We start from the raw sequence: 21316 nt of genomic DNA, 5'->3' as shown, positions 1-21316 counted from the left end.
TATTTGCCAAGTACATGTTTGTTCTGCACTTTGGCCAAAATGAATATATGAGTTTTTCTCATTTAGCCATAGATATATAGATATACAGATAGTTCCTAAAGGAAAACATAACATTGATACTTTCGTCAATTTTGTACGTTGTGGTCTTACAACCACCATAAAGTGAAATTTTAATACAATATTATAGTTTTATTATTGTGTTTGTTGTGTATTAGTTTTGTTGGTCACATGTATATATTATGTTTTCATGAAATACATAGTATAATCTTTTTGGTTAAACGCTTCACATTTATACACAAAAATAAATCCACGACTGCACATATTTATGTGCCCACATTTATGCTCAATTTTCATTTGATTGTACTATATACAGTGCGCATATATTTTATGCACACATACACAATTTTTGGTTGTTTTATTTTTTCACATGTGGATGCATAGCTAACTGGAGACATTTGTTATACCAGAAATCCTATTTGGGCTCATACATATTGTCAAGATATTTTCTTTTCAATTCTTTTTAATTCAATCTATTATTATTTTTTTTTTACATTATGAGGGCCCTTTATGAATCCATTTATTGCTGTGTTTAAATAGGTTTTTGGTTCATCTGTCTTCCAAGCAGCTGTATCCTATCTCTGGAATTTGTGGAACCCAATTAAGTGTTTAATTTAATTTATTCACATCCTGCCTTAAAAAAAAGCTGTGCGGCATGTATACCGCTCCTTCTCATTAAAAACAATGGGAAACCGCGTCAATACCGCCTGCAATGTGTCTCTATAGAGGCACATTGCGGGTGGTATTAACCCTTTATCGGCCGCTAGCAGGGGTTAATACCGCACCGCTAGCGGCTGATTCCCGCGGCAATCCTGGCAGTATAGCGCCGCTATTTTTAGCGGCGTTATACCGCCACCGCGGCTCCCGCCCCAGTCTGAAAGGGGCCTACGTGTGGGTTAACCCTGCCTCCTCTCTACTGCTATAGGACCCCCTACCCATAAATTTGAGCTCACCTCCATGGACTGTGTCCTTTTTTTGTCCTCCTCACATGGACCATTATCATGCGATTCTGTGCATTCAGGATTTTCTGTCCAGGCGGTACCATTTGCTGCAGTGCGCCCATGGCCCAGCTAAGAGCGGGCGAGTGGTTTCGGGCAGTTGTTAACCCTATGGTTGAATGGATGTGGCCCAGGGTACTGGATTGGACGTAGGACTGGCTGGCAAGGTCTGAAGAATTCATATTTTTTTTCTCTCTCTTTGCATGGCAGAGTGTTTTTGTGTGTTCGTTTGTTCATTTAATCTATGTGTGCCCCGTGTTGTTTATTTAGCCCCTCGTGTATGTGGAACGCTTCTGCGTTCCAGGACGCCCCTTGTCTTCCTGGTCCCTGGGTGGCCGTACGTCCGCGCATGCGAAAAACCACGGTGAAACCGATGCTTGGTTTCCGCGATGCGGCGAAGGGGTCAGAGGCCGCACAGGCCCAGTTGAGCCGGTCTTCTCGGCGCAAGTGCGCAACGGAGACCGGCCGTGACGTCATCCGGCGGGGGATTTAAAGCTGCTGAGAGCCCTATACAGGTGGGATACCTGTGGGCATGCAAACGGCAGCTTCCCGGAGCCTGGGACCACGTCAAGCAAGGTAGGCTGTGGCCTCTAGGAAGTACTCCTTCTTAAAGGGGATTAGAATTTAAATTTAAATGAAGAAAAAAAAAAAAGTAGCAGCAGTCTTGCTTTTCAGGTATGATAATAGGTAACATGGTCTTTTTTATTATTGCTTTTTTTTTTTAGCCTGATAGTTCATAGCTTCCGAACCTGGTCTCTCCTTGCCATGGACGCTTCTCCACCGCCGGGCGGCCAGCCCTCCCGCGGTTGAGGGTGGGGGATGGTATTAAGACTATTCTTTTGAGGGCGCTAACTGGTATTCTGGTTACCTTCTTTCCCCTTCCTGTCTTGAATGATTTTTTTTAAATCCCAGCTTGTTCAGGACATCAGTCACGGGACAAACGGGACCTTGCCAGGCCGCAACACCATTAATCTTCCAGGTCCAGACGCGAGACTCCGTCTGGGACCCATCATCACAGGGGACGTTCACATTCCCCCTCTAAGTATAGGAGATGCTCCCATTCATCCTCATCACCGCTACCACCACCGCGATAGTCGCTCTGACTATAGAGCCTGCTGGGGATGTAAGACCAGAGTCCCGGAGGGCAAATTGCTATGCGACCCATGTTATGCCCAAAGGGTTGGTGAGAAAGAGACAGAAAAACAAAACCTTGAGTCTCTTGTAAAACGTGTGGTGCAACAGTCCATGAATGAATGAATGAAAAACTTATAAAGCGCGGCGCATGCGAACTGAATCGCTTCTGGGCGCTAGTTGTTCGTGTCTCATGACATCAAAAGAGCAGAGTTTTGATCTGTCTTCTGAAAGTCAGGTGGTTTTCCTCCAACCGAATGCTGGTTGGTAAAGCGTTCCATAGTCTAGGACCCTGAAAAGCAAACCTTCTTTCTCCTTTGGACTTATATTTGGTTTTTGGTACCCTGACCAGATTTTGGTCGGTGGATCGCAGAACGCGATTCGAATTGTGAGGTTCTATCTTGTCGCAAAGATATTGCGGAGCCTTCCCATGGATGCACTTATGTGTCAGGCAGAGTGCTTTAAATGCAATTCTGTCTTTTACTGGCAGCCAGTGAAGGGTTCTCAACGAAGGTGAGATTGATTCCCATTTTTTTTTCCCAGTCACCAGTCTGGCGGCCGTATTCTGAACGACGGAGATTTGGTACTTTGGGAGTCCGAGGTACAGGGCGTTAGCATAGTCCAGTCTGGAATTCACGATTGTTCCCACCACGACTGCTACGTCTTCTTTGGGGATAAATGGAATAAGTCTGCGTAGTAGGCGCAACAGATGGTGCGCTCCGCTGACTACTGACCCTATTTGTGCGTCCATTGTCATGAAGGTGTCGAAGATGACCCCGAGACTTTTGACTTTGGAGCTAGGGGTGATGATTTGGCCCAGAATGGGCGGGGGTGTCCAGGTTGTTGCCAGTTGACTCTTTCGGCTGGCGTGAAACATAAGGAGTTCTGTTTTTGAACTGTTGAGTTTAAGATAACTCTTTGTCATCCAGTTTTCTATCAAAGAGAGACATTTCTCTAAACTGGGATGATGATCCTTTTTGTTGCAGATGCGAAAATACAGTTGCGTATCGTCTGCATAAGAGTGATAGAGTAGTTCTTGGCTACTGATAATATCAAAGAGAGGGCGAAGATAGATGTTGAAAAGCACCGGTGACAGGGGGGATCCTTGGGGGACTCCACATGACACCGTGCGCTTTTCCGACGTGAAAGAACCCAATTTAACTGTTTGTGATCGGTTTTCAAGAAAGGAAGAAAACCATGGTAAATCACCTTCTGCGACTTCTGCTACCTTGGCTAGTCGCATCAGTAACAGTTTGTGGTCTACCGTGTCAAAGGCTGCGCTTAGGTCCAGCAGAACCAGGAGACAAGATTCTCCCTCGTCTGCGGCCTCGAGGGCATCGTCCCATATTTTGAGTAAGGCCGTTTCTGTCCCGTGTCCGGGACGGAAGCCTGATTGTAATGGATCCAGTAGATTGTGGGTATCTAGATGCTGTTGCAGCTGTTGTACCACTACTTTCTCCATTATCTTGGAGAGAACATTTAGGCCTGTTATGGGACGGCGGTGAGTTGGGTCCTTGGGATCCAGGTTAGGTTTTTTCAAGATGGGCTGGATTGTGCCCTCTTTCAACAGGGATGGCACTGTGCCTTCCTTAAATGACTGGTTTATAAGCTGTGTGATGGGTGGTGCCAGGATGTCGGCACATTCCTTCAGCAGTTTGGTGGGGATGATATCATTGGGCGATGTGCTGTTCCGCAAAGCACCAATGATATTTTTTGTGGTATCGATGGAGATCGGTTCCAGAGTGAACTAGACACCTCCCACACAAGGAGCCAGTCCACCACCTTGTTTGGCTCTCTGGCTGACGAGGTCCAGGAAGATCCCGGCCAATTCCAGCCCTTTGATTCCTCCCATAAATCCTTGCATAGTGAGATGGAGGGAGATGAGCTTACTGTGGGTTTCGACTACGCCTTAGGCCTCGTACACACGATAGGATAGCCAGAGGACAACGGTCTGAAGCACCTTTGTCTTAGGTTAACCGATGAAGCGGACTGATGGTTGTCACGCCTACACACCATAGGTTAAATAACCGATTGTGTCAAAACGCGGTGACGTAAAACGCAACGACGTGCTGAAAAAAACGAAGTTCAATGCTTCCAAGCATGCGTTGACTTGATTCTGAGCATGCGTGGGTTTTTAATCGATGCTTTTGCATACGAACGTTCGGTTTTGACCTATCGGTTAGGCGTCCATCGGTTAAATTTTAAAGCACGTTCCTATTTTTTTAACCGAAGGTTAAATAACCTATGGGGCCCACACACGATCGGTTTTGACCGATGAAAGCGGTCCTTCAGACCATTGTCCCCTGGCTATTCTATCGTGTGTACGAGGCCATAGTCTCCCCACTAATCAAGGCGGTCAAGGAGACCCTAAAATTGGAGGATACTGCTGCTCCCCCAGAAAAACAGAGGAAGCTTTTCAAACAATTAGGGAAAGAACGTTCCAACTTTCCGCTGCCCTCTGAACTTAGACATTTTTTTGAGGAAGAATAGAGCAGAAATAAGAAAGTTTCAATGCTAAACAAAACTTCAAAACTCTATCCCTTTAAAGCTGAAGATGTAAAACATCTGGAAAATGCTCCCCTTGTGGATGCGGCAGTAATGCGCCTAGCAAAGCATCTCACCCTTCCACTAGAAGATACGGTATCTTTCAAAGATGGCCTGGAACGCAAAATTGACCAAGATCTCAAAAGGATCTATAGCCTGGCCGAAATGGCCTGCAAACCAGCCCTGGCCTTTGCAGTTACTTCCAAAGCTATGGAGGCCTGGGTAGAAAACGTGGATTCCGTTCTGAAAGGAGTCTCCGAAGATCTAGCACAAGGTTCAGCAGTGCAAGAACTTAAATTGGCAGTTGCCTTTTTGGGGGAGGCATCTATTGACCTCATTCGCCTGCTGGCTAGATCTATGTTATCTTCAGTCACATCCAAACAGGCATTATGGCTGCGCCCCTGGCTTGCTAACCCAGCCTCTAAGCAGGCATGGTGTAAAATTCCCTTCAAAGGGTCATCCTTGTTTGGTAACAAACTGGATAGTGCTATTTCAAAAGCCACAGGCGGGAAGTCTGGGTTCCTTTCCCAGGACAGGCGACTGTTTAACCAGAGAAGACCTCAGCGTAGACGCAGTACAGAACGCTTGAGGGAAGGGCGCTCCTATAAACCCAGACGGGATTTCAGGAGAAGCTGGAATTAGAATAGAGGACATAGTTACATAGTTACATAGTTAGTCAGGTTGAAAAAAGACACAAGTCCATCCAGTTCAACCACAAAAAAAATAAACAAACAAAATAAAAAACACAATACAATCCCATACACCCAACTCTATACCCACAGTTGATCCAGAGGAAGGCAAAAAACCCCAGCAGAGCATGATCCAATTTGCTACAGCAGGGGAAAAAATTCCCTCCTGATCCCCCAAGAGGCAATCGGATTTACCCTGGATCAACTTTACCTACAAATCTTAGTACTCAGTTATTTTATGTACATTTAGGAAAGAATCCAGGCCTTTCTTAAAGCAATCTACTGAGCTGGCCAGAACCACCTCTGGAGGGAGTCTGTTCCACATTTTCACAGCTCTTACTGTGAAAAAACCTTTCCGTATTTGGAGGTGAAATCTCTTTTCCTCTAGACGTAAAGAGTGCCCCCTTGTCCTCTGTGTTGACCGTAAAGTGAATAACTCAACACCAAGTACACTGTATGGACCTCTTATATATTTGTACATGTTGATCATATCCCCCCTAATTCTCCTCTTCTCAAGAGTGAATAGATTTAGTTCTTCTAATCTTTCCTCATAGCTGAGCTCCTCCATGCCAAGAAACAAACACCTGGTGGACGCAAGCCAACTAAATCCTTTTGAGATTGGGCCCGCCCAGGCGGGTCGGGTAGGGGCTCGTTTACGTCTTTTCCGGCATGTCTGGGTGGCCTCCATCTCAGATTATTGGACCATCAAAACGGTCTCCACAGACCACACATGGTCCTTCACCAAGATTCCTCCCCACAGACCAATGTCCACGTCACTACCTCGATCAGAAGAAAAACGACAAGTCCTGCTGTCATATGTAAATGCTCTGAAAGATCAAGGGGCAGTAGTGCCCGTACCGAAGAGTGAGGAATTCCAGGGAGTATACTCACCCCTCTTTCTAGTGCAGAAAAAGAATGGCTCCTGGCGCTCGGTGATAGACCTTACGTTCCTCAACAAATTCATAAGGCATGAGAAATTCAAGATGGAATCACTTTCGACCATCCAAAAAATAGTCCAACCAGGCGACTGGTTCATTTCAATAGACCTAAAGGACGTGTATTTTCATGTGGCAGAGGTATTCCACAAGTATCTGCGGGTTCCAGGTCGGACAAGAGCACTTGCAGTTTATATGTCTTCCGTTCGGATTGACGACTTCTCCAAGAGTGTTTTCAAAGGTTCTGTTGGCAGTAGTATCTCTTATCAGAACGAAAGGGGTCCGACTGTACCATTACCTGGACGACCTGTTAGTACTATCTCAAGACAGACAACAGCTTCTACTTCACAAAGAACAAGTAATTTCAACACTTGCGGAGTTCGGATGGCTTCTAAACTGGGAGAAAAATCAGCTAGAGCCGACCCAGTGTCTAATCTACCTAGGCGCCCACTTCAACACTATAGCGAACACCATCTCTCTTCCAGAAGAAAAAATCCCGGTCATTCGGGAAAGAATCTCCCTAGACTCCTCACACCTGAGGGCTTCACAGTGCCTAAAGATAATCAGCACAATGGTGGCCACAGCCCCCATGGTAAAGTGGGCAATGTGGAGGCTTCGCCCTTTTCAGGCGGGCTTCCTTTAGCAATGGAGGTCGGAAGACATCAGTCAGTGGATTCGGATAACTCAATTGATGAAGAACAGTCTCCTTTGGTGGCTCCAATGCAAAAACCTGTTGACATGCCACTCTCTTGTTCCCATCCAATGGGTGCCTGTTACTTCCGATGCCAGCAATGCGGGCTGGGGGCCCATTGTGGTCAAGAACTGGCACAAGGCAAGTGGGATGCCCGGCTCCACATTCCAGGTTCAAACGTTCTGGAACTTTGTGCGGCATGGTGTGCCCTTCAATCCTTTTCCCATCTCCTGAAAGGGAAATCGGTCCTACTCAAGATGGACAACACCACAGCTGTGGCGTATGTGAAGAGACAAGGGGGCACTCGGAGTTCCGCCCTTCTCCAAGAGGTCGAGCCCATCATGACCTGGGCTGAAAGGAACCTGCTCAATCTGTCTTCATTCCAGGGGAGCAGAACATTCAAGCGAACTTCTTGTCTCGCAGCAATCTAGACAACAATGAATGGTCACTGCATACACAGACCTTGAAGTGGATCCTATCGTTGGGAATCGATCCCGAGGTGGATCTGTTTGCATCCCCCTGCAACCACAAACTCAACAAATACTACACTCAAGTCCGTTGCAGTCAAGCTTTCGGAGTAGATGCTTATACGAGTAAATGGAACTTCAACTGGGCGTATGCCTTCCCTCCACATCTGATCATTCTAAAATTCCTTCAATTGGAGACAGTCGAAGTGGTGACAATAACACCCTACTGGCCGAGCAGGCCGTGGTTTCCCCTCCTGAACCAGATGAGCTTCCGGGACCTGTTGCCTCTCCCTCTCAGACCGGACCTTCTTTCTCAGGGGGCGACCCTGCACCCCTTGTAACGGTCACCACCGTTTACGATATTCCCATTCCATCAACCACGACAGCTTATCCGACAGACATCAGACACGACCCGATCCGTTCCATTCCCCAGAATAACGAAACCGACAAGCTCTGTTACTGGTTTAAAAATTTATGAATGAACCTTTAATGGTATCTTAGCTTTCTTATATACAGTACAAGCATGTTACAGTTAATCACAGGGACAAAGACACACTCCACCCACACATCACACAATGGGGGGGCTTCAATACACCTTCTCTTAGACAATGACATTCAGTTGAGTTAATTATTAGTCATTATCCAGACAGCCTGTCTCCGCATACAGCTTGACAAGTCACATTTCACATCTTAACAGTGTGATTAGCATGCATAATGAAAGGTCTTAGGAGCAGACCTAATTAGCACAATGGACACAAAACAGTATTAGCATCACACAATGGACAATGGAATGTCTTGCAGGAGCCTATTGAGCTGTTGTGGGTCAGCATGAAATCAAACTAATATGTCCAGATCTCCTGCAATACATGAATTATCATTTATCAGTCACCCTATGCCCAAAAGGGGCACAGGGTGACCCTAGACCCAAGAGTCATTAGTGACGCTGGCACATGAGTACCCCCCATCCTTCAAAAGTCTCTGGGTGTTCTGAGTTCCAGAAAGCCTAACACCAACAGAGTCTACAGTAGAATATGGGCCAAGTTTGTTAACTTCTCTACTTCGGCAGGAAGACCCTGGAGTCCAAGACATTCTCTGATTTCTCCAGTCTGGCCTGGATCTTCCTTTGTCTGTTAGTTCTCTTAGAGTGCAAGTGTCGGCTCTGTCAGCCTTTTCGGGAACAGCATGGGCAATTCACCCACTGATACGACAGTTCTTTCGTGGGGCATCGAGACTCAGACCCCCAGAGGTTGTTAATTTGTCAAGATAATTTGTCAACGCAGGTAAGCGTTCCCAGGCTGACAAGGGGCCAGCTGAGGGACAAAAGCGTCCCTGGATTCGCAAGCAAAACAAGCCTGCAAACAAATCTGCGACAGCACGAAGGTTTGCCCCCGCCCAACTCTCAGGTGGGGTATCGCCTTTGCGAGTTTGCAGCTCGATAGACTTCCCTGCTTTCCGACCAGTGGGTTTGCGAAGTGGTTTCATCAGGGTACAAGATAGTTTCTTTCTTGTCCACCAAACAGATTCTTTCCCTCAAACCTTCATCATCTTCCGGCTCGTCGGAACATCCTATTGGGGGCAGTGCAGGACCTGTTAAGTTTCGGGGTAATAGTACCCGTGCCACTGACGGAAAGGTTTCAAGGATTCTACAATCTGTTTGTAGTCCCAAAAAAGGATGGGGTCTGTCCAATCCTGGATCTCAAGGCCCTCAACGATGTGGTACTACGTCACCTTGTACGCCTGGTGGCGGATGTCCCTTGGCGACTGCAAATACGGGAGGACCTTCTGTCGCAAGTCCTATACTTCATCCTGCTTTACAGTCGCTGGCTTTGACGGCATGGCTGTTGAAAGTCAGGTACTGAGGGACCGGGGTCTGTCTGATTCTGTAATTTCCACCATGCTGAGGGCACGGAAGTCTTTTTCTCGGAATATCTATCATCGCACATGGAAGGCCTACATCTCCATGTGTGAGGAGATGGAGTGGCGCCCACGGGCTTATTCGGTTTCCAGGATCCTGCTGTTTTTACAGCGTAGGGTGGATCAAACGCTTGCCCTAAGCACCATAAAGGGGAAGATTTCAGCCTTGGCTTTCAATGACCCTTGGCAGCTCATCCACTGGTAAAAACGTTTGTGCAAGGGGTTCGACATGTGGCCCCTCCGGTTCGGCCACCACTACCCCCGTGGAATTTGAATCTGGTGCTCTCAGCACTTCAGAAAACTCCTTTTGAGAACATCAGAGAGATTCCCCTTTTGATACTCTCTCAGAAGGTGGCCTTTCTGGTGGCTATTACATCAGTCAGGAGGGTTTCTGAATTGGCAGCCTTGTCTTGCAAGTCCCCGCTACTTGATCCTCCACAAGGATAAGGCGGTGTTACACCCGCAGCCTTCTTTTCTTCCGAAAGTTGTTTCAGCCTTTCATCTTAATGAGGACATAATGCTTCCATCCCTGTGTCCTCGGCCATCGCATCCCAAAAAGGTTGCTCTACATTCCTTGGATGTTGTCTGAGCTCTGCGAGTATATCTCTCTGCTACAGTATGGCTCTGTTTCGGAGGTCAGACTCACTGCTTGTATCGTGACACTATTTGTATCTCGTCGGCCACCATTTCTCGGTGGATCAGACAGATCGTGATTCAGGCTTATGCCCTCCAGGGGCGGGATCCTCCCTTTCCTGTCACGGCGCATTCAACCAGGGCAATAGGTGCCTCCTGGGCCTTCTATAATCAAGCATCTGTCTCACAGGTGGCAACCTAGTCGTCCATTCACACCTTTACTAAATTTTACAAGGTTGATGTGCATGCATCTGCGGATGCTTGCTTTGGCCTCAAAGTTTTGCAGGTGGCTGTTTAAGGGTGCAACTCCTCTGTTAAAGAGCACTGTTTTGTTTTTGGGTGGAAGTTGGTTTGCTTGCTGTGCCCACCCCTCGTTTTTTGACACTGCTTGGGGACATCCCTACTGTCAAGATTATTTGGAGCTGTGTCCGTCCATAAACGAAAGAGAAAGTACGATTTTTGTACTCACCGTAAAATCATCATCAAAAGTTCATGGACTGACACAGCACCCACCCATCCTTTTTTAAGTTTGTACTGCTTTTTTATGAACTGAGCTGCTGACTGCAGGGTGAGGGGTTATGACAAGAGGGTCCGCCCCCTGGGCGGTGCTGTTCGGCTTTGCTGTGTTACATGTTTTTTAACTATTTAACATGTCTGCCTAGTCCTCTCCTAATAGACGGAACATAACCCTACTGTCAAGATTATTTGGAGCTGTGTCCATTCATGAACTTCAGAGAAAAGGATTTTATGGTGAGTACAAAAATCCTATTATTATCACTGAATTATCACTGAATTACAGTGCAAAAGACTCTTTTTAATTATTATTAATTAACCAGTGTTAGAAGATTAATCCATGAGGCAACATGATCTTGGTTTGTACAAGCAGTAATATAACAAAATATAATTCTGTACTATGCTCTCCTTCTTAGTACAATCCACAATGTTACATACAGTGATATAATGTTTCTATAAAAAAACTCAAATTATAAATAAAAATAATTGCAGTGAATATCATACAGTGCCTTGCAAAAGTATTCACCCCCCTTGGCCTTTTGTTTTTTGTTTTGTCGCCTCACAACCTGATATTAACATGGACTGTTTGAGGATTTGCACCATTTAATTTACAGAACATGCCCACAACTTTGAAGATGTTTTTTTTTATTATGAAGCGAACAACAAATAGGACAAAATAACAGAAAAAGTCAATGTGCATAATTATTCACCCCCCTAAAGTCAATACTTTGTAGAGCCACCTTTTGCAGCTATCACAGCTCCAAGTTGCTTTGAATAAGGCTCTATGAGCTTGCCACATCTTACCACTAGGATTTTTGCCCATTCCTCCTTGCAAAACTGCTCCAGCTCCTTCAAGTTGGGTGGGTTGCGCTTGTGAAAAGCAATCTTTAAGTCTGACCACAGATTTTCTATTGGATTGAGGTCTGGGCTTTGACTAGGCCATTCCAACATTTACATGTTTCCCCTTAAACCATTCAAGTGTTGCTTTAGCAATGTGTTTGGGGTCATTGTACTGCTGAAAGGTGAACCTCCGTCCTAGCCTCAAATCAGACAGAGTGGTACAGGTTTTGCTCAAGAATATCCCTGTATTTAGCACCATCCATCTTTCCCTCAAATCTAACCAGTTTCCCAGTCCCGACTGATGAAAAACATCCCCACAGCATGATGTTGCCACCACCATGTTTCACTGTCAGGATGGTGTTATTTGGGTGATGTGATGTGTTGGGTTTGCGCCAGACATAGTGTTTTCTTTGATGGCCAAAAAGTTCAATTTAAGTCTCATCAGACCAGAGCACCTTCCTCTACATTTTGGGAGTTTCTCACATGCCTTTTCGCAAACTCAAAACGTACCATTTTGTTTTTTGCTAAATAGTTTTCTTCTGGCCACTCCACCATAAAGCCAAACTCTATGGAGCGTACGGCTTATTGTCGTCCTATGTATAGATACTCCAGTCTCTGCTGTGGAACTCTGCAGCTCCTCCAGGGTTACCTTAGGTCTCTGTGCTGCCTCTCTGATTAATGCCTTCCTTGCCCGGTTGTGAGTTTTGGTGTGCAGCCATCTCTTGGCAGGTTTGCTGTTGTGCCATGTTCTTTCTATTTGGTTATGATAGATTTGATGGTGCTCCTAGTGATCATCAAATATTTGGATATTATTTTATAACCTAACCCTGACTTGTACTTCTTAACAACATTGTCCCTTACTTGTTTGGAGAGTTCCTTGGTCTTCATGGCAGTGTTTGGTTAGTGGTGCCTCTTGCTTAGGTGTTGCTGCCTCTGGGGCCTTTCAAAAATGTGTGTATATGTAATGACACATCATGTGACACTTAGATTGCACACAGCTGGACATTATTTCACAAATTATGTGACTTCTGAAGGTAATTGGTTACACCAGAGCTTTTTATGGACTTCATAACAAATGGGGTGAATACATACGCACATGCCAATTATAATTTTTTTTATTTCTGAAAAATAGTTTTATGTATATATTTTTCACATTTTACTTCACCAACTTAGACTATTGTCTGATCCATCACAATGATCGTGTTGAGGATACCACATGTAGCCTTTTATCCTTTTCCACAGGGGTCTGTTAATTTTGCCAATGTAGAATGCTCCACACTGGCAAAGGATAATTCCTTTGGTTTGGAAAGTTATTTGATGGCGGATTCTATGAGTTTGTCCATTGGGAAGCAGTGGCAATAGTCACAAGACCCACATTGAAGAAGCCCTGGTCTATCTCATTGCTTATTGAAAGATTTTGTAAATTGACTCTGCACCAGACGGTCCCTGATTAAAGCTGAACATCTAAAGGTAATCTCCGGGTGGGCCCCTAAGTACTTGTTGAGTATTGGGTCTGCTGAAAGTAAATGCCAGTGTTTCTGCATAATTTGATGTATGTGTCCATGTTGGTCTGAATAAGTAGTTCTAAATCTAACCATGTTGGAGTCCTTTTTCTTAGGTTTTGAGAACAGAAGTGCATCCCTAGACTTGCCCTGTGCTTTTTTTAAAAGCTTTTTAGTGAACAAAGTCCATGCAATCATACAAATCCATGCGCTGTTCAAGAGTATCTTAGTGTTGCGAGTTCATTGATCCACAAATCCGTAAAAATATATCTATTTACTTTTTAGGAGGTTGCAGAGCAGATACTCTAAAGGAATCTCTGGGTTGTGAGTGGTATTTACATGACCAAGACTTTTGAAAGAGGTTGGTGCAACAGTAGATGATCAGAAGAATCTCTTAGATGGACATGAGGATAGGGCAACTGATTGGGGATCTATGTCATGTGTTTTTAAGGCGTCACATGTTGTCATTTTGCCTATTTACTTTAGTAACATTAAAGCATTTGTTAACCCAAAAAAAATATATTTAGATCCTGGTCCCTTAACCACTGCCGAACGCAGATACACTTTAGGACAGTGGTAAAAAACAAAAGTTCTTTAACCACTTAAGGACCGCCTCTTGCACATATACGTCAGCAGAATGGCACGGCTGGGCACAAGCACGTACCTGTACGTCCCCTTTAAGTGCCCAGCCGTGGGTCGCGCGCCCGCGACCCGGTCCGAAGCTCCGCGGCCGCAGGACCCGCGGATCCGATAGCCACCAGTGTCCCGCTATCGATCACAGGAGCTGAAGAACAGGGAGAGGTGTGTGTAAACACACCTTCCCCGTTCTTCACAGTGGCAGTTTTATTGATCGTCTGTTCCCTGATATAGGGAAAGATGATCAATGACGTCACATGTCCAGCCCCGCCCCCCTACAATTAAAAACACATATGAGGTCACACTTAACCCCTTCAGCGCCCCCTAGTGGTTAACTCCCAAACTGCAATTGTCATTTTCACAGTAATCAATGCATTTTTAGCTGTGAAAATGACAATGGTCCCAAAAATGTGTCAAAATTGTCCGATGTGTCTGCCATAATGTCGCAGTCATGAAAAAAAAATTGCTGATCGCCGCCATTAGTAGTAAAAAAAAAAAAAAATATTAATAAAAATGCCATAAAACTATCCCCTATTTTGGAAACGCTATAAATTTTGCGCAAACCAATCGTTAAACGCTTATTGCGATTTTTTTTTTTTTACCAAAAATAGGTAGAATAATACGTATCGGCCTAAACTGAGGAAAAAAATGTTTTCTCTTATCGTCCATGGACGGACACAGCTCCTTAAATCTTGACAAGTGGGTTATGTTCCCTGTTTACAGGAGAGGACTAGGCAGAAACATGTTAAATAGTTAAATACATGTTACATTAACAGAGTTGAACAGCCCCGCCCAGGGGGCGGTCCCTCCAGACATAACCCTCCTCACTGCAGCTTGCAGCCTCAGTTTCGTTCTGCCTAGCAAAGGAGAAGGACGTATGGCTCCCTTTGGGCCCAGCGCCCTGAGGAGAAATTTTATTTTATTTTATTTTATTTTACTTTTTCTTGAAGAATCTTCTTTCAACTGTCGGCTGAGAGACAGGCTGGATAATATAGATCCTTGTAGTCTACTCAGTCCGACCAGCAAGCGTGGGCACACCTTTGCAAAGAGGCTTGGTCTGCCACGCCATACCCCATGACTCCTGGGGTGGCCGGTGAGCTTTGCTCCGAGGTCCACATATGACTGGGCTGTGGTGTTGTCTCACTCACAGTGGACCGGGCCGACAGCTACCTCCATTTCGGTTGTAGTTCTGTCAGGAATGCGTCAGCGAGTCCTCGCTTGGACGGGTAAGTACAGTCCCTCCTGCTTCGGTGGGTTGGTACGGCTGGGCATTCCTGGGGTTCGGGGGTCCCTTCCCCTTACTTCCCTGCTCCTTTCCCTTGCTGCATTGCTAACATTGCCGCTGTCAGGGGGGGAGGGGGCCTTCCTGAGGGGACTGTGTTATCTGGCCTGTGTTTTTTCTTTTTTGTATTGGGCTTTCCTATGAGGTAAAAAGCCCTGTGATGAGCACAGATGTTTATGATTATACTTCAGCAGACGCTGACTGATTGGTGACACCTGTAACGGTTTTGCTTTTTATGCTGTATCTGTGTCTTATCCTTGAATAAAACAGCCCTAGGAGGCTTTTCCTGTTTAAACACAGGTCCCTGCAAAAGTTACCTCACGGTTCTTTTCCTCACAGGCAGCGCTGGGCAGTCTCCTCCTGAGGGAGTCCCCTGGTTACCCCTGGTCAGCGCAGCAAGTGGGTGAGAGGCCCTGAATAGGGCTCTAGGAGCTTTTGTCTATTTGTATGGACAGGTGTGCATATTATAATACACACTATGTAAATATTGGAGTCAGTATCTGGGTCCTTCCCCCACATGCTGGTGGTGGCAGCAGGTGTTGGCACCTGGGATTCCCACAGAGTTTTTATTGTTAGTCCTGGACACAGTTTGTGCCAGGGTGGGGGTGGACTGCGGGCGGGCGGTAAAAGAGTGCCCCCTTCCCCCGTTATCCCCTGGGGAATGCTCTGTTATGGAGCCATGGACCAGGTACCTAGTTAAAAAAAAAAAAGGCAGAATAAGGCATTTATGGGTGCGCTTTTTACTGCTGCAAGGGACTCTCCTAAGCTGCATAGTGCAGCTGGGTTTCCGCCGAGGGCTCGGTCTTTTTTGGATCACACAAATCAGACCGCTGTGTAGGTTTTTTTCCTTCTGTGCCCTTCTTTGATAATTTCTGAGATGCGGAATGAGGAAAGCCGCTGAGTGCTTTTGTAGTCCCTCACCGCCAGGCGGGAACCCCCGCTTGTATGGATCTGACTGATAGAAGATCCGAAGTACTGACCCGTTCCATGTTTACCATGCTGGGGTCTGGCTTGCGGGCCTATTGTGGCCACTACAGGGGTCTCAGTCGACGCTGGCGCCATTTTTTGGGAGGTTTTTCAATTACATTGAAAACTCCCATTGGCGCCCATTTTGTCGTAGCCGCGCTATGGGGCAGCTTACATTGTGCCGGCCGTTTTCCTGTGGCCGCGTTCTGAACGCTCGGCGGCCATCCTGGAGTAGTCCTGACCCCTAGTGCTGTATACAACTCAGAGTGAGCATTTTGCAATCTCTCCTGAGGTTATTAGCCTAGCGGACCAGCTGGTCCTGGGCCTCATATATGTCTGTGATGCTTCATTGAATGCTGCGCCCTTGTTATCCAGGGCGTCTGTTTCAGAATGGTTTTATGCACACGGTGGTGTAGTGCTTAACTCCATTACTTGGCAGCAAAAGAGTCATTGGTTTGAATCCACACACTGATGCCAATCTGCCTGGAGCTTGCATTGTCGCTCTCTGTGTCTGCGTGGGTTTCCTCCGGGTACTCCGGTTTCCTCCAAAGACATGTGTGCATACACCTACATAATATACATACACACTATGTGTGTGTATTATTCAGGGGCAACCCTCCCAGGCCGTCAAAGGCCCAGCTGGGGGACTAATCTGTTCCTGGGTGCATAAGCCGATCACGCCGGCACCCAAATCCTGCCAATGTATATAGCCTTCCCTCCCTGTCTCTAGGTGGGAGGGGCGGCTTGCAGGTTCACAATTCAGTGAAACCTCCCTGCTCTCTGACTAGTGGGTCTGCGAGGTGGTCTCTTCGGAGTACTAGATAGGGTTTCCTCCTATCCACAGAACAAAGTTCTGTCCTTGTGTCTTCCTCTCCCGGCCCGTCGGTCTGCCTTGGGCAGTGTGGGATTTGCTAAGCTGCGAGGTAATTTTACCTTTCCTGCAGGACGAGAGTTTTGGGGTTTTCTATGGGCCTCGGGCCCTAAATACCTTTGTGAACGTCGGGTAGTTCTGCATGGAATCCATTTGTTCGGTGGTAGCTGCGCTTCATCCGGGGGATGTCCTCGGACATCAGGGACGCATACATGCATGTCCTGTTTTGCACATGTCACAGTGTTTTTTTCTGTGCTTCGTGATGAGAGAAGGGGCTCTGTCAGCCTGTGGCCCTCCCTTTTGATCTGGCGTCAGCACCATGGGTTTTCAGCTAGGAGCTTGCACTTATTTGAATTTTGTTGGGACAGCGAGGCTTTGCCTCATTGGCTACTTGGACGACTTTCTTCTGAGAGCAGCTTCTGTCTCCGACCTAGTGGATGGGTTATTCCCATTCAGACCCTCCGAAGATTCGGGTGGACGTTAAACGTTTAGGCCAGAAAGTGTAGCTCAGTGGCAGCAAGCCTGCCCTCCATGTGTGCGACCCAGGGTTCAAATCATGGGCATGCTAGGTTCCGACTCAGCGTTGGAGTATCTAGTGTTGATCCAGACTCCTCAGTGGCAAAGGTCCTTATTCCCCTGGAGAAATTGCAGACTCTTCAGTCTGCGGTGAAGGTATTGGCATCACGCAATCGGTCTTCTCTCCGGGCGCCTGCTGGTTCGGGGTCTGTGGGTAGCCTCCTTCAAGGCAGTACTGTATGCCCAGTTCCACACCCTGGTTTTCCAGGGGAACTACTGTCCAGGTGGTAAAAATCTCTTGTCTCTGAAATCATTAGATTCCTGTGTGCCACTTAGTCAGAGTCTCTCTGAGTTGGTGACAGAGATTCCCGACTCTTCGGTCCGGGAACTTGTTTCTTCCTTCCAGTGGTCGGTGTTTACGACGGAGGCCAGCTCACGGGTTGTGAACCTGGGGGTTCACAAAACTTGGGGGTCCAGTCGGCCCTGAGTCGCTGGACTTGCGTGGACCTATGACCACACCTCCTTGAATGTGTCTGGTCTCGGTAGCTACCCAGGGTCGGGCCTGGCTAGTGCCTGGTGGGAGACCGCCTGGGAATACCAGGTGCTGTCTACTGTTCATTGTCCTACTATTTTAGGCGATCAGGCTATGCTTCTCCTTGTGGTCGACCGATCTGGTTTCAGCCGGACAACGCCACGGCCGTGGCTTCAGTCTACCTTCAGGTATGCCGGCAGGCGGACTACTGGAGTCGCCAGATGCTGGACCAGGGCGACTGGTCTTTGTGCTTGGGGTGTTTCGGCTTCCTTGCAGGAGGTGAGCCTCACATGGCATGGATCTCCTGGCAGCTTGTCCCCGCCGCAAGGGTGTCAAAGTTAGTGGCCAGGTCTAGTGATCTTGTACAGACGCGTCAGTCGCGCTGGTGGCCCTGTGTTGTCTGTATTGGTGATTTTTTGCCATTCCTCCATGGTAGTTGCTTCCTCGGCCGCTCCACAGAGTGGATGCTGAGGAGATCCCGATGATTCTAATCGCTCCAGATTGACCTTGGCGTCCTTGGTACGCTGATATCGGGCGCCTGGTAGCAGAGGCACCCTGGCGCTTGCCAGGGCAGGAGGTTCCTGTCTCAAGGTCCCATACTTCCTCCTGTTGTACAGTCACTGACTTGCTCAACATGGTTATTGGAAGCCAGACTTTAGGTGACCAGGGTCTGTCTGACTCGGTCATCTCAACAGGGCACCGTAGTCTTCTTCCGGAGGATCTACCGTCGCACCTCTCTTGGTGCGAAGGGATGGAGTGACGTCCACGGGCGTACTCTCGGTGTCCAGGGTCCTGCTGTTTTTAAAGCTTGGATTGGATCTAAAAGATTGCTTAAAGCACCGTTTGGGGGCCGATTTCAGCCTTGGCTGTGTTCTTTTAGTGGCCTTTTTGTGGCCCGTTCCCTGGTGGGTCCCCTTTTTTTGCATGCAAGGGGTTTGTCCTATACTTTCCCCTCTTGGCCCATCTCTTCCCCCCATGAGTTTTGACTCTGGTGCTCTCGTTTCTTCAGGAACCTTCCTTTTGGAAACATCAGAGAGATTTTCTCTTGACACTATCTCAGAAGGTGGCCCCTTTAGTGGCCTTTACCTCTGTTAGAGGGGTTTCTGAGTTGGCGGTCTTGTCTTGCAAGCCGCCATGCTTGATCCCCCATAAGGATTAGGTGATGGTGCGCCCGCGACCTTCCTTTCTTCCGAAGGAGGTTTCGGCCTTTCATACTTTAGGCGTGGTACGCGCTTTGCGGGTATACCAGCCTACTACGGCTCCATTTCGGAGCTTCTGACTCTCTTTTGTGTCGGTGTCTGGTCCACAAAAGGGCCTGGCGGTCTCGTCGACCACCATTTCTCGGTGGATCAGGCAGGCCGTCATACAGGCCTATGCTCCTAAGGGGCGGGCCCCCCTTTCCGGTCACGGCACTTTCGACCAGGGCAATTGGTGCTTCCTGGGTTTTGTTTTGTTTTCCGACATCATGCGTCGGTCTCACAGGTGTGCGAGGCGGCGATTTGCTCGTCCGTTCACACTTTTTCCAGAATTTACATGGTTGATGTGAGTGCATCTTATGATGTTTTTTTCAGCCGCTAGTTTTTGCCGGCGGCTGTTTAAAGTTGTACCTCCTCCGTTGAGGAGCTCTGCTTGTTTTGGGGTGAAGTTAAAATTGTTTTTTACTGATATATTTCCCACCCCTCGTTTTTTTGACACTGCTTGGGGACGTCCCACTTGTCAAGATTTAAGGAGCTGTGTCCGTCCATGGACGATAAGAGAAAATAGGATTTTTTGTACTCACCGTAAAATCCTTTTCTCTGAAGTCCATGGACGGACACAGCTCCCACCCCTCCTTTTTAGGTTTGTACTGCTTGTTACGAACTGAGGCTGCAAGCTGCAGTGAGGAGGGTTATGTCTGGAGGGACCGCCCCCTGGGCGGGGCTGTTCAACTCTGTTAATGTAACATGTATTTAACTATTTAACATGTTTCTGCCTAGTCCTCTCCTGTAAACAGGGAACATAACCCACTTGTCAAGATTTAAGGAGCTGTGTCCGTCCATGGACTTCAGAGAAAAGGATTTTACGGTGAGTACAAAAAATCCTATTTTTTATATCTTTTTTGGGGATATTTATTATAGCAAAAAGTAAAAAATATTGCAATTTTTTCAAAAATGTCACACTATTTTTATAGCGCAAAAAATAAAAACCGCATTGGTGATCAAATACCACCAAAAGAAAGCTCTATTTGTGGGAAAAAAATTACGCTAATTTTGTTTGGGAGCCACGACGCACAACCGCGCAATTGTCAGTTAAAGCGACGCAGTGCCGAATCGCAAAAAGGGGCAAGGTCCTTTAGCTGCATAATGGTCCGGGTCTTAAGTGTTTAAAGTAGATTACACAGCACAGTGCTAAACTGTAAAAAAAAAAACTCTAAATCTGCCACTTCCTGTGTATATACCCTCCCTAAACAGACCACGATAACCAGGGCTGCTCCGCCCTGATCACCGTGGTCAAAGTGCCTCCCTCCGTCATACACTGCCTGCTCTGCTCTCCTCCCCCCCCCCCCTTTTCCCGCTTGTCATCTTCCTCTCAATCTGTCTCCGGCCCCGCCCCCCGCTGCTATTATTGTAAAAAGAAAGACTTACATTTATCACTGCCAGACCCTCTATTAGAGGCTGGCATAGCACACTGTTTAATTTGTTTTTAAAAAAAGTGTTCTAAATACAGAATTTCAGCTGTCTTCAGGCCGGTCACTTCACTTGCGGCTCCGATGCATGGCTTCTGGGGAGGATACGAGTGGCCACGTGATCTCCCTGGCTGACGTCAGAGGGAGAAAATGGCCCCTCCCGCAGAACACATCCATCGGACCTATAAAGCAGATGCTAGTCATGTGACTGGCCTGAAGACAGCTGAAATTCAGTATTTAGAACACTTGTTTTTAAAAACAACTCACACAGTGAGTGGCTGGAATAGTCTTATATAAGTGCCATAACAAACACTTTAAACTCAATGCTACTTACAGGAAGGGGGGTTATAGTTCAGAGGGTCCTGGGTGAATTAGAGGCTTGATTGTTTGAACCACCATGGGCTGTACCAGCCAATGGGATCTGTGTATTATTATTTTTCTTATATCTAGAGTTCTGTGGTGCTACAGAAGTACCTGTAGATGGCATGGTCAAAAGTGGCGTCAATTTAGATCTAATTTTGTCAATATACAATTTGGGGACTAGTTTAAAGGAAGGGTACAAAAGGGAACATATGCTTTTACAATCGTGCTTGGATTGGGAGAAATAGACGTGAAAAGATGTACTACAATCAATCCTGCCAGCATTTTCCTAGAGCGATAAAGAAAACCTTGAAGAGGATGGTGACGGGGGGGTGAGTGATGGGAGCATGGCGGTGTGAACACGCTACCTAGGAGAGCCTAGCGGAGCCCGAGGTGCACTCATCCAGGAGAGCAGCAGACGGAGATCCCCCCCCTCCCCCGCCGCGAGTTGGGGGAAAAGCCGCGCGCTACAGCCGATGTCTCGGCGAGGACGAAGTGTTGGCAGAAACACCAGGGGAGTGCACACGCCTACTCACACGTACATCACCCGGTACATGACGGTGAGAAGGGACGA

Source organism: Rana temporaria, chromosome 6 (genome assembly GCF_905171775.1).
Source record: "Rana temporaria chromosome 6, aRanTem1.1, whole genome shotgun sequence".
Lineage (NCBI taxonomy): Eukaryota > Metazoa > Chordata > Amphibia > Anura > Ranidae > Rana > Rana temporaria.
Note: the sequence above shows the minus strand (reverse complement) of the source record.